This window comes from Stylophora pistillata, chromosome 2 (genome assembly GCF_964205215.1).
Source record: "Stylophora pistillata chromosome 2, jaStyPist1.2, whole genome shotgun sequence".
In the NCBI taxonomy this organism is placed as follows: domain Eukaryota; kingdom Metazoa; phylum Cnidaria; class Anthozoa; order Scleractinia; family Pocilloporidae; genus Stylophora; species Stylophora pistillata.
This window is the reverse complement of record NC_142520.1, coordinates 25911003-25924271: the sequence shown is the minus strand read 5'-3', so window position 1 is coordinate 25924271 and position 13269 is coordinate 25911003. Positions and strand designations below refer to the sequence as shown.

General features: G+C 37.6%; 1 pseudogene; it reads left to right on the top strand.

Moving 5' to 3' along the window:
• Positions 1-13269, top strand: part of LOC111342745 (ATP-dependent DNA helicase Q1-like) — a 172765-nt pseudogene that overhangs the window by 21767 nt on the left and 137729 nt on the right.

Here is a 13269-nt window from a genome sequence, read left to right as displayed (position 1 = left end):
TGATTAGCAGCAATTTCATCGACTTTATTATAAGGTTTGACATTCCATTGTATGACTTCCCCAGTGTTTTTATCATATACTAATTGTTGATCAAGTGGATTATAGGGTCCCATATATTTATATTGAGGAGTCCATCCACCTTTTGCTTTTGGTAACTTTCCAATCATTTAGTGAATGTCAACAGCACCGCCTTTATAAAATGGATTAGTTGGATCATAAACACCAGAAGGAACATAGATTTCCATTGGATACCATTGTGAATAATCAATGTTACTACGACCGCTTATCTTTTTACTGAAATCATTTGTGAAGCTGTCAAGAGCTTGATCGAGGTATTTATTTGCTGTTTGTTTTATTTTCTTTTTTGCGTAATCTGATTTGATAGCTTTTGCAGCACCTTGTCGAGCAAGTTAAGCTCCACTGTTGGCTAATCCTTTGAGAACCATTTCGCCAATTGAATGACTGTTTCCAACATCAAATAATGCTCCACCTGATTTGTTTTTGACGAATTTTGTTTTAATTATACCGCATTTAGCACAATTACACTTTAACATCATTCTACCATTTTAGCTGGTTCATATCTTTCACTCTCTGGAACATATTCTGTAACTTTTCTTTGTTTAACACGATCAGATTTCATAGATAAATATGTCATATTATCGATGTAACTTATTGATTTTTAACGAATTTAGTTTAGTTGTACCACACTCAACACGAGTGCACTTTAACATCATTCTTAAATTTTGAATTTGATTATCTTGATGAAGAAGAGTAAGAATCTTATTTTTTGCATGATTGACTAGTTCTTGAAATGGTGGCATTCTAAATGAATCAAAAGAATGGATGACATGATCTTTATCAAAAGTTGTTACCCAATGTGATCAAGACATGTAAGATGGATGAAGATTATAAATGAAAAGAGCTTGTTTATGATTCTGTGGTACTTTTTGGTCTCTACTTCAAACATTATTTATTGGAGTTTTTAGATATTTACACCATTCAAGAAGATCGAAACTTTTCATAGGAAGTTTCTTATGAAATTCTGGTTTTACATAATTGCTCCGACTATTGGAATTGAATCGAACAGACTGTTTGATCCTAGAAACAATCCTTGGCCCTTTTTTGTTCTCTTTTTGGTTCTTTTCTTTTACCTCTGCCAACTTGACTATTTAGCCAACTTCCAATAAATGGAAGAGGCATTCCCAATCGAGGTGCTCCATTGCCATGAAAAAGTGGTCCTCCAATTCGTGGCGCACCTTTACCACCTTTTAGTAGTGATCCATCCATTCGTGGTGCACCTTTACAAGTGATTAAATTCTTAACCAAATCAATAGCGATTGGAATACCAACTGAAGCAAGAATAGTACCAACTCCTTATCCCATTTGAGTCCTTCTTGGTTTGATATGAACACCTTGTCCACTTTGTAAAGCACCTAAAATATCTCTTTTCTGTTTTTCAGTTAATAAATGTTTGTATTGAATGAGTTGATTTATTTTATTCTGTGGTATTAGAAAACCACCTGTTTGAACATCTCTTCCAGAAATTGCTTTAACCAATTGAGAAGCTTGTTCACTTGCCAATCCACCAAGAGTAGACAAACCTGATGTCTTTCCGATAGTTGGTAAAAGAGGTCTTGCCATACTAACATTGCTTGTAAGAACACTACCTCCAATTTGGTTTCTGATATTTGATTTAGATAGTTCTATATTCATTCCGTTATTCATTTGTTTACTTTTTTGATATCTTTTTGCAACTGTTCTTGGAACCATTAGTTTTTCATTTCCCTTCAATGCGCTTTATGATAATCTTAATGTTATTTTCTCCCTTTTTTTGATAAGCTTTAGCTAATTTTTTTTTTTGATTTGGTGTTAGTGCAACGTTGATTTCAAATAACTGTGTCATGTATTAAATATGTTATACAATTTATATTGTAAGGAATATATAATTTCAAACATCATTAAAATGAATGTCTTTTAATTACATTATTTAGAAAATCAATAATTCATTTCCTATTTTGTTTATGATCACTTCTTTATCATATAGAACAACAGCATTAACTCTGTAAGCACTTTACGCAGGTTCTTGAGCATTCAGTTTATATCTTAAAAAAAGCTTTTTAGGGTTGCTTGTGACTTTTTCACTTTGGTTAGCAAGATCGAAATAACTGACTCCGAAAAGAGTATTAGAATTACTTGGATTAAGCTGTATTCCTGAATTATAATCATTCTGTCGCATTGTGTATTTCATTAAATCATCAAATATTCTCATTTTAGATTCAGAATCACCTTCAATTTCTGGATAAAATGCATTGGAACCATATTCTAAACGACAATTTGAAAGGTAAGAACCATTTCCTCGATCAGCGTTGATGTTAAAAGTGTCATATTCATACGGATTAGCATCTTGATTATGGTCTTTATTACGTTGAAGAAATACAAAGACTTGCTTTACATTATTCATTGTTGGCGATATCTGAAAAAATTCTGCTGATCTGGTTTCAGCCGATACTTCAAACATTTCTTGTTTATATATAAAAGGAATCGATCAATAACAACACGGCAATCATCAACGGGAGCCGCTTTCCAGATTAGATTTTCATCACTTAATAGTGTTAAAGTGAATTGTATTTGCATTGGAGGTAACATACGATCTTCAAGCTCTTCGAAAGATTAATAACGGTTTAGAGGAATTTTTACGTCCACATTATTGTTCCAGTTGTCAACAATCGTCGAGATTCAAATCCCGTTTTCATTTGCATTGGCTATTCTACGGTCTGTATCAAGGTGCCATAAACTATTTTTAGAAACACTTCTTGAGCAATCATCACTGTATTCAGGTAAATTCTTCAAATTTGAAACTTTGTGAAGATTATCAGTATCGTAAACGATTTTACCTCCACTTTTAATGGTCATCTGCTAAATCGATGAATGAGAACCTTTTATTACTGTTTGATCTGCTCCATAAGCAGTACCATCTAGCTTTTGAAGTTGGAATCGGACCTCAAAATAAGCATTATACCGGTCGAAAACCTACTTCGGTGGCTGATGCTGAATTTATAACCGACTTTAGCTTGTAATTGACCATTAGCTGGAGCGCGAATAACATCATCTAGTTGAATTCTGGTTAATTCATTTCGTTGTAAATATTCACTTGATCTGAATGCCATTATATTTATAAGTTAGATTATTTGAACGTCGAAAACCACTACCACTTATTAAACGATTTAGAATCATATCAGTTGATTCTTCTTGTTTTTTACTTTTTGGAATTTTTTTTCTTATTGGTGTCATTACAGGAATTTTTTCTGTCACAACTTTTGGCATTTCTTGTACACTTACTTTTTCGTCTGCGGTGCTTGTGGTGTAGTTCTCGTTCCATGTAATTTTTTCATTATATAATCACCTGATTTTTGTGCAACAGATTTTCCAAATCGTTCTCCAGCATGTGAAACGCCAGCAGAAAGAGCTTTCTTAGCAAATGGTTTTGCGAAATTTTAAATAAATCTGACTCAACAGCTTTTATTGGTCTGAACAAATTATCAATCATTATACCAGATTCTCTGTGTTTATAGACAAAACGGCCTAATTTTGGATGATAAATCTATTTGAACTCAATAGATCTCATTATTTTTCAAAAGCAATGTCCTAAGCGCTCTGCTGTATGGCGCAGAATCTTGGAAGATGACTAAAACCATCAGTCACTAGCTTGAGGTCATCCAGAACAGGTGCCTGCGTAGGATTCTACGTATATACTGGCCACAGACAATCTCAAACTATGAGCTGCGCAGAAGAACTGAAACAGAACCGATTACACAGCAAGTCCAGCGAAGGAGATGGAGACGGATTGGGCATGTGCTGCGCATGCCTTCAGCAGCTTTACCACGAGTTGCCCTCAAATGGGCCCCTGATGGTCGTAGGAAGAGAGGCAGGCTGAAAGAAACAAGGAGAAGGACAGTCGAGAAAGAGATGAAGGAAAGCAGCTGGACATGGGGTCACCTGGAACGACAAGTACCCGACAGAAGCCAATGGCGCTCTTTGGCCGAGGCCTTATTTGTTTCACAACACGAAGAGGATTTAGTAGGTAAGATCTCATTATATTACACAGTTATATTAATTTAGTTTATTGGTTTTAAAAGCAATGAAAAAGCTGTGTCTTGTCCATTGAAATCAATGATTCTTCGTTTTCCATCAGTGATATAGATTGTAATACCTGATATTTTTTTTGTTGACTGGACTACAAGTGAGTCTTTCTATTTGTAGTTCAAGAATGAAACTGTATGATAGTTTAAGTGCACTTGTACTAAAGCTGTAGATTATGTCTGTTTTTTGACCCTCTACCATGCTCTAATCAATGAGATCACAATGAACGTTTAGAAGATCAGTGTCTTGTGATAAATTGGGAAGTTTTGGACCAACATGAGTTCCAGAAATTACAACAACTTTTTCAAAACTAATAAGCTCATTAAAATTACTATCTTTAAGATCAAGCTTATAATTATTGGCTAGTGTTAATTCCACTCTAAAAATTGTATCATCAAATTCTAATGTTATGGGATAAGTGTTATTAACTTTCGTTTGAGATTTAATGTAATAATTGTAATTGGTCTAATTCCATACACCAGCTGGTAAAGTGATTTCAGTGAAATTTGAACCGTTATCTTTACCATATTTAAGATTCTGGTTATTTAGTGAACTGTTAACATTAAACCGTGTGAAACTCATGTTTATGATTCTGTTAAAGCCAGTAAGATACACACGATTGTCTATGAGAGTTATAGGTTGAACAAAGTGAGTTGCAAAATCTGCTGGTTTTCCATATTATTTTTTGTAAGAGATTAAAACAATTTCTCTTTCCATTACATATTTTAAATACATTATGTTTTGAAATAATTCTTTACAATTTTGTTGTATTGGTTCTTATTGATAATTGACATCCCCAGAAGAGTATCAAGAATGGCTTGACCTGTGTTTCTCATTTCTATACTTGTATTGCCAGCTGTCATTTTACCGATGATAAATTCAACTTTTTTCAAAAGATGTTTGGGATCGTTGAAAAACACAACTTTACCTCCTTTTTTGTTTTCCTTTTAAACCTTGTCCATTCATTGTATTCATTCTTGTTTTGTAATGTTTGATATACTGATTTAATAATTGTCTTGCATCATCAATTTCTTTAATTCTTAATTTTCTTTCTGCTGAAGATATTTTCCCTTTATCAATATTTAAGGCTACTTGTATTTTAAAACCTTTTAGTTCATTTCTTCTCGTCTCAGCATTTTTAATCGTCTTTGTAATAAATTTTTTCATCTTTTTGGATTCATTATTTCTTGATTAAGAACCTTATCAACATTTTCGTAATCTAGAAGTCCTAATTTATTTAAAATCTGGTTATCCAAATCCTCTTCATTTATTTCATAATCTGGAACTTCATCTTCATCATATTCAGGAGGTAATTCATCAGGTTGTACTTTAAGGTATTGTGGATCAACATATAACTCTTTATCACCAGAAAAAATGTCTTCATAACTTGGTGGTTTTAGTGCAATTTGTTTTTCATTTTGTGGTAAAACTGGTTCATCAAAAAGATCACAAAGGTTCATATCTGGTGCGTCATCCTGAGCTTGAATACTATAATCAGGAACTTGACCTTTATTCCTTTGTCGTTTTCTAATTGGCGGCATATTTTTATTACTGTCAATAGCTTCATCCAATTTTCTAGTTATTGGTTCAAACATTTCTGAATATGTGAAGGTGTAGTCTGATCGTCCGTGTGAGTGTAGTCCTGAGAAGGACTGTTGTCGGTGGTAGTGACTGACGTTTCGACAACCTGTGCGGAAGTCATCATCAGAGTCAAGTGAATGATTGTTGTCAGTAGAATGTTCTTATTCCAGTTCGTGTGAAATGATCGGTTGATTTTGCCGTGATGTTATTGGCTGTAAGACTCAAGCGACGTAAGTCGGTCGTGATTGGTCTGTTTCGATCTGTCGGTAAAGTTAGGTCGTTCTTTTTCGGTCGTTTGTGATGTTTATGTCGTGAATGAGTCGTTTTTATGGGGCGGGTAGTTGTTGACATCTGTTTAGGGGAGTCTGTTCTAAGTTAGTAAACCAGCTTTCCAGAGTCAGTCGCACTGAAACGACTGAGAAACGACGAGAACATAGTCATCCTACCAGCCGACAAAGGACGAGTTACTGTTGTTATGGACAAAACTGTCCATTACCAAGTGCACGATGGCGTGCGGACGTGTATCTGAAGGCTCCACGAATTCCGCCGAATTTGTTGCCACTGAACCTTCTTCATCTCCCTTAAACCAATATCTACATTAGGACGACAAACAAAGTCTATTCAAGTGGAAAGCGAGCCTAACACAACTTCAGGGATTTTGTTCGAAAGTCCTGAATTTGGAAGTTTCTGCAACCGCGAGTCCCTCTGAAAGGTCTAGTTCTTTGAAGTCGAAGACAGTCACGCTGGATTTATTTAACAGTACCGGTACCCTTCAAGTCCAAGGTCCGGATACAAAAGCAATGAAAGCCAAACTGGAGAAGCTACTCCAGTTACCGGTTGATGACGACTCAGTTATTCTCGTGAATGAAGAAGCTTCTACTCCGGCGTTAAGCAAGTATGCCAAATCAGTACAAGAGGAGTTGGACTGTCTGAATTCTGAAGTGCTGAACTTATAGCCTCATATAAAAGAGAAACCTAATGAGGAAGACCTGAGATCCGAGAATTCTCGACTTAGGGAGATAATTCTATCTTTGAAGGAAGAAAATAAAAAGTTAGTCCAAGAACGCTATTCTTTAAGTTTTGCATTGCAAATCGTATCCAGAGAAGCAGCTTCTCAATGCCGTTCGATGAGTAACACCTCTAACGAACATACCATTGTCCAAAATATGGATGAGTCAACACCTTGCGCCAACAAAGAACAAGGCTTCATTGTGAAATCAAAGAACAAAAGAAAGAAATCGAAAGGTAAAGGAGGTCCTAATAACACCCTGACAGGAAAAGAATCCGAACCCGAAAAACAACCAAAAGAGCGCACAACCCTGTTCATAGGAGATTCGATGATCTCAAGAATACCTGGAAAAGATCTGGGAAAAGCATTTGGCCACAGGGTTATAGTCAAGCCTTTCTCGGGCGCTACGACAATGGCCATGAATCACTATCTCATGCCAAATCTGGAATCTTCGCCCAATGAAGTGATTTTACACATTGGGACTAATGATCTTAAAACCAGGGAACCAAAGGCTGTTGCGGAATCGATTTTGGATCTCGCGAGACAGATCGAGGGCACCTGCGATACTACAGTTACGCTGTCGGAGCTTGTATGCAGAAAAGATAAGCTGGACCAGGCAGTGAAAACAGCCAACAAGCATCTAAAGAAGTTCTGCCATCAAAATGGATGGAAATTAATCCATCATGAGAACATATCTCATAGCGGACTCAACAAAGGTGGACTGCACTTAAATTTTAAAGGTAATGAGCAGTTTTATAATAATTTTAGATCGCACCTAGAATGAGATAATGTGCTGTCCATCAATGCCGTGCGGGATCAATTAAACAACCAAAAGTCCGAAAAATCTGTCTCAATATTGCCTCCTTTGCGCGGTTTTAGAATGGCATCACTCAATATTAATCAATTAACTACTCATATAGACGAATTAAGAATCATATTAGCAAACAATGATATCGATATTGTTTCCATAAATGAAACGAAACTGAACGAGAGTATTCGAGATCAAGAAGTTCATATTCCGGGATACGAGATAGTTCGCCGCGATAGACTAACAAAATGCGGCGGAGGGGTATGCTTCTATGTAAAAACTTCAATCAACTTTACAGTACGAAATGACCTACACATGGATACACTAGAAAATCTTTGCTTGGAAATCCATAGGCCAAATTCAAAATCTTTTGTGATTGTTACTTGGTACAGACCACCTGACTCTCCTATTGGCATTTTTTCACCTTTTGAATCCCTAATTGGGAAGTTGGATAGTGAAAGTGTAGAATTTTTTGTACTTGGAGACATGAACTGTGACATGATCACTACTCGATATGACAGTAACACATCCAATCAAGGAGTATTGCTGATGTCTACGGACTCGAGCAGCTTATCTCTGAACCGACGAGGATAACACCCACCTCATCAACTCTAATTAGCCATTTTCTAAACGAGCGGCGGTCTGGGTACGATTTGCCACCATAAAGGCTCCTGGGATCGTTTGGAGGGACAACGTGAAGGTAAACAAACATGGCGCACTATAACTTCTGTATTCCAGGCTGCACTAACAGTTACAGAGATGCACCTAACCTTCAATATTATAGAATTTCTAAAGGTCGTGATATACGTAGAAAGTACGTGGTTCTTATGAGGAACGAGACGCTGAAATTAGACTCTACGAGTACGCAGATTTACTCAGCTCATTTCGATGGGGGAGAGTAACTTTGCAGAACACACTTGCCTTCAATTTTTCCAAGGACAAAACCGACAGCTCCAAATAGAGAACTCAAGAGGGCCAGTTTCAAAGATGCGCAGAAAATGGAACAAACCAAAAAAAGAAAAACAACACTTGCTCAAATTGCTCAAATTACCACTGTTGTAATTTGCTGTTCACTTCTTTCATGTCGTTGTTTTCGTTCACCGACTGCTGGATCTCTCCCTTTAACTTAACGATTTCTTTTTCACTTGTTTGTATTCTGTTATCTAAACTGTTTAGTTGGTCACCAGTAATTAATGTTTGTATTTCCACACTGGTACTGGTGCCAGCATTAACATTATTATTTTCCGACTGTTCTTTAAATCTAAAGTTCGCTTCCAGTGGTAATTGAGCAAGTGTTGTTTTTCTTTTTTTGGTTTGCTCCATTTTCTGCGTATCTTCAAAACTGGCCCTCTTGAGTTCTCTACGTGGAGCTGTCAGTTTTGTCCATGGAAACCTTGAAGGCAAGCGTGTTCTGCTAAGTTTTTCTCCTCCATCGAAATGAGCTGAGCAAATCCGCGTACTCGTAGAGTCTAATTTCAGCGTCTCGTTCCTCATAAGAACCACGTACTTTCTACGTATATAAGGGTCTTTAGGAATTCTATAATACTGAAGGTTAGGTGCATTTCTGTAACTATTAGTGCAGCCTGGAATACAGCAGTTATAGTGCGCCATGTTAGTTTACCTTCACGTTGTCCCTCCAGACGATCCCAAGAGCCTTTATGGTGGCAAATCGTACCCAGACCGCCGCTCGTTTAGAAAATGGCTAATTGATTTAATCTATACCAACTGCTCGGATAAGATTGCATGTTCGGGAGTTTGTCATATCGGAATAAGTGATCATAGCATGGTGTATGTATATAGAAAACTTGCCCTGAATGGGATGTCTAACGGACATAATTCTATTACATTCAGAAATTCCGAAATTTCGATCGCCAAAAGTTTCGTTATGATATTCTATCTCAATGTTGGGATAATGTATACGAGTCTTCCAACCCAGACGTGATGTGGTAGCAATGGAAATGTACATTTCTGGCTCTCGCTGACAAACATGCCCCACTGAAAACGATGCGCGTTCGTTCACGGAGTTCTCCGTGGATTACCTCTGAATTGAAAGACCTTATGGATAATGGAGACATATTAAAAATCAAAGCTAGCAAGACAAATGATCCTAACGATTGGGCATTATTTAAGAAACAAAGAAATATAGTCAATAAGCAAATACGCTCAGCTAAGCAAGTTTATTACCAAAATAGTTTTAATAAGCAAACCAGCGACTCCCGAAAGACCTGGCAGACTATAAACGAGCTAACTTCTCGAAAATCTGGGAAAACGCCAGTGGCGTCACTAAAAGTGAACGGATTAACGATAACTAATCCGTTGGAGCTATCAAACGAATTCAATAACCACTTTGCTAATATTGGTCCAAAACTTGCCAGTGAGATAAATTGTGATAGCGGTAGTTATCAAAGATATCTTACCGCAACAGATAAATGGTTTAAGCTCCAACCCACCAATCCAACTAAAGTATTTTCACTTTTAAATAAACTAGACAAGTCAAAGGCAACAGGCCTTGACAAAATATCTGCTAGGTTTTATCAGGGAATGTGCTGATCTTATTTGTGTGCCGATATGTGATATTTTCAATCAATCCATTAGCCAAGGGACGTTTCCAGACGACTGGAAATATGCAAGGATCACCCCTCTTTATAAACAGGGTGACCGCGGTGATGCTAACAATTACCGCCCAATATCGGTGATTCCAATAATGGTGAAGGTGTTTGAAAGGATAGTTTATGAACAGTTATATGCCTATTTGGAAGAGCACGATATTCTATGTCAAAACCAATCAGGGTTTCGTGCTAATCATTCAACTGTAACAGCTTTGCTGGAAGCGACAGATTCTTAGGCATATAATATTGATAATGAGAAAATCAATGGAGTCACTTTTCTAGATTTGAAAAAAGCTTTTGACACTGTTGATCATGAGATCCTTCTATCGAAACTAAACTATTATGGTATACATGGAAAATCTTTCAGATGGTCTCAGTTATATTTGGAAAACCGAACACAAAAATGCTCTGTCAACGGGTCGCTATTCAGTAGCTACTCGTTGACTTGCGGCGTCCCTCAAGGGACCATCCTCGGTCCATTATTGTTCTTATTATATATCAACGTTCTTCCAAATTGCTCATCAAATTGTAAACCGAGAAGGTATGCCGATGACACGCATCTCACATATGCGGGAAGCGATCTTGAGAACGTTCAGTTTTGTCTAAATGAAGACCTAGAAAACGTCTTCAACTGGCTACAAGCGAACAAACTCACGTTGAACATGGCTAAAACCGAATTCATGCTAATAGGGTCGAGGCAGAGACTGAATACTCTCACAGCTTCACCAACAATTAGAATGAACAATACTCAAGTGAGCCAGGTTACTGCTACAAAATCGCTTGGTGTAATAATAGACGATAAACTCGATTGGCATAGCCACATCGAAAAACTAACGAAAAAGATCGCCTCTGGTATCGGGACCCTAAAGCGAATTAGGCACCTGATCCCAGCATCAACCTTACATCTCATCTACCAAGATTTAGTAAAACCTCACTTTGATTACTGTGACATTGTTTGGGGTAGCTGTGGGAAAACGCTACGAGACAAACTGCAGAAATTGCAGAATAGAGCAGCCCTTGTGTTGACATTCTCTAACTATGATGCTGATGCAACTGAGCTACTCGAGTTTTTAGGGTGGAAAAATCTTGCACGCCAGCAGGAAATCCATAAAGCCACCATGATGTTTAGATGTCTGCACGGGCTAGCTCCAAGGTATCTATATTCAAAGTTTACGTGGCGTGACTCTGCTTATGACCGCAGGGACTCTGAAAATAAGCTTAATGTTCCACTACCGCGCACTAATTATTACAGAAAAAGCTTTAGCTACAGTGGCGCCACATTATGGAACAGTTTACCGCGCGATATAAGGAACACAGAGTCTCTGGGGTTATTTAAACGTAAGATCAATGACATTCTTTAAGTCTAACGCACGGCATTCACGGAAAACAGCTTTAGTGTTATAGTATGTAGTTTTAATTTTAAATATCTTAGCGTATGTGATATGTATTTCTATAGGATGATGAATTGATCGTGTCTAAATAAAGATTACAACTTTGTTTTCAGAAATGCACTACGGCAGCCGACTGTTTTTGGCCAAACACCTGTTTTCTGTTCAACAAGCGATGTAGCTTGAAGTTGCTGAAATACTTCACTTGTTACCTCAGGGTAAGTGCAATAACTGTGAAAAGTTCAATTGTAATTAAGTGTTGAAAGAATCGTGGATCACTTTGGTTTTGTTCTACATCACTCTGTGATTGGTTAAGAAAGCTTGCGTCTTTTTCCCAACCAACCAGATTCAAAATGAAAACCAATCGCGACTGCTCCCACGTTTAGAGTTGTTCAGGGGGTTTCGGTGTTCACTTTGAATTCCTATTGGCCCCTTGTAATATTTCTTTAGTTCTGATTGGCTGTTTTGACTACATAAACTTTTGATCTTTACAAAATCTAATCGAGAAGCGCTCTTGGATGGTAGGCGGGTTTCCTTTGATACTGATGCCTATTCCCTAGTCTTTCATAAGTTTGTCTCGGTCGAATCACGCGATCTGAGAACAAACTGAGGTCTGAGAACAGACTGGTTTGGGGGGTAAAAATTGGAAGGGAACAATGAGGGTCCAAAATAAGCAAGTGGAATTTAGAGTGCCCAAGGCCCACCCCATGAGGAGTGTCCATTTACTCCTTCTACACTCTACAGCTAAAAATTGTTCCAACTTCTATAGCTAAATCGAGCCACCAAAACGAGTCAATGTTGTTTGGGACGCTCTGAAAGGGTAAATACATAGGTAGGCTTTGTGAAATGGAAACTATAGAGCGATAAAAATGGTGTTTCAAAAGTTAGAATAGACCACCGAAATCTCACTGGAAAGTAAACAGGCATTCACGCTCCCCCAAGTCACACCCCCCTGAGGACTCTTCGGTTATTCCGCTACTGTAATGAACCCGATCTACTTTCCTAACCAGACATTATTTTTTTATTTAACTTTTAGAGCGTGCATAAGTGCGGCTGTCAGGAACATTTGGTTTGTAAAACCACGACTCACGTGACACTTCCGATCGAGAAGATTCCCTTTCCCATAAGGCAGTGCGTGCCGAAAGACGAAGCATAGTCTTCTTCGTAAGATTCCTAGTAATCATTGAAACATGAGGTAAAATCTGACGGTTTGATTTGGTCTTGTGACTAAGAATCAATGTTTTGTATAGTTCGTTGCAGTCTATTTCACGTCATCAGCACGCTAACTGCACTTTCCTTGCGCTTTTCTCGCATTAAAGCAGCAGATTGCCCAGGCTAATAGTGGTTTTCCCTTACGGTTAACGAACTTTTACTGCTCTTTTCCCGTAGGTTATCCGCATTTTATCCGCATTTTATCCGGAGTCTTATCCGGCAGTTTTTCCCCGCAATTTACTTGCGCTTGCCTCACAGTTCCCCCGCCCATCCCACGTACTTTCTTACAACTGGCAAAAAAGAGAAAAATATTGGCCTCTTGAGTAGGCGATCACGTTCAAAATGACAATACCCGCGGAGAGTGTTCGAAATTGAAGCTGCAATTTAAAGAATGGCCTTATTGTGACTCGATGATGGTTTCCACGGGAGAAAAATGAAATTTGGGGAGTGAAACTCCGAAAATTCGTCGTGGGAATGATAATTGATTTTGAATTTTTCAAAATAGAGATAAATATTAGATTT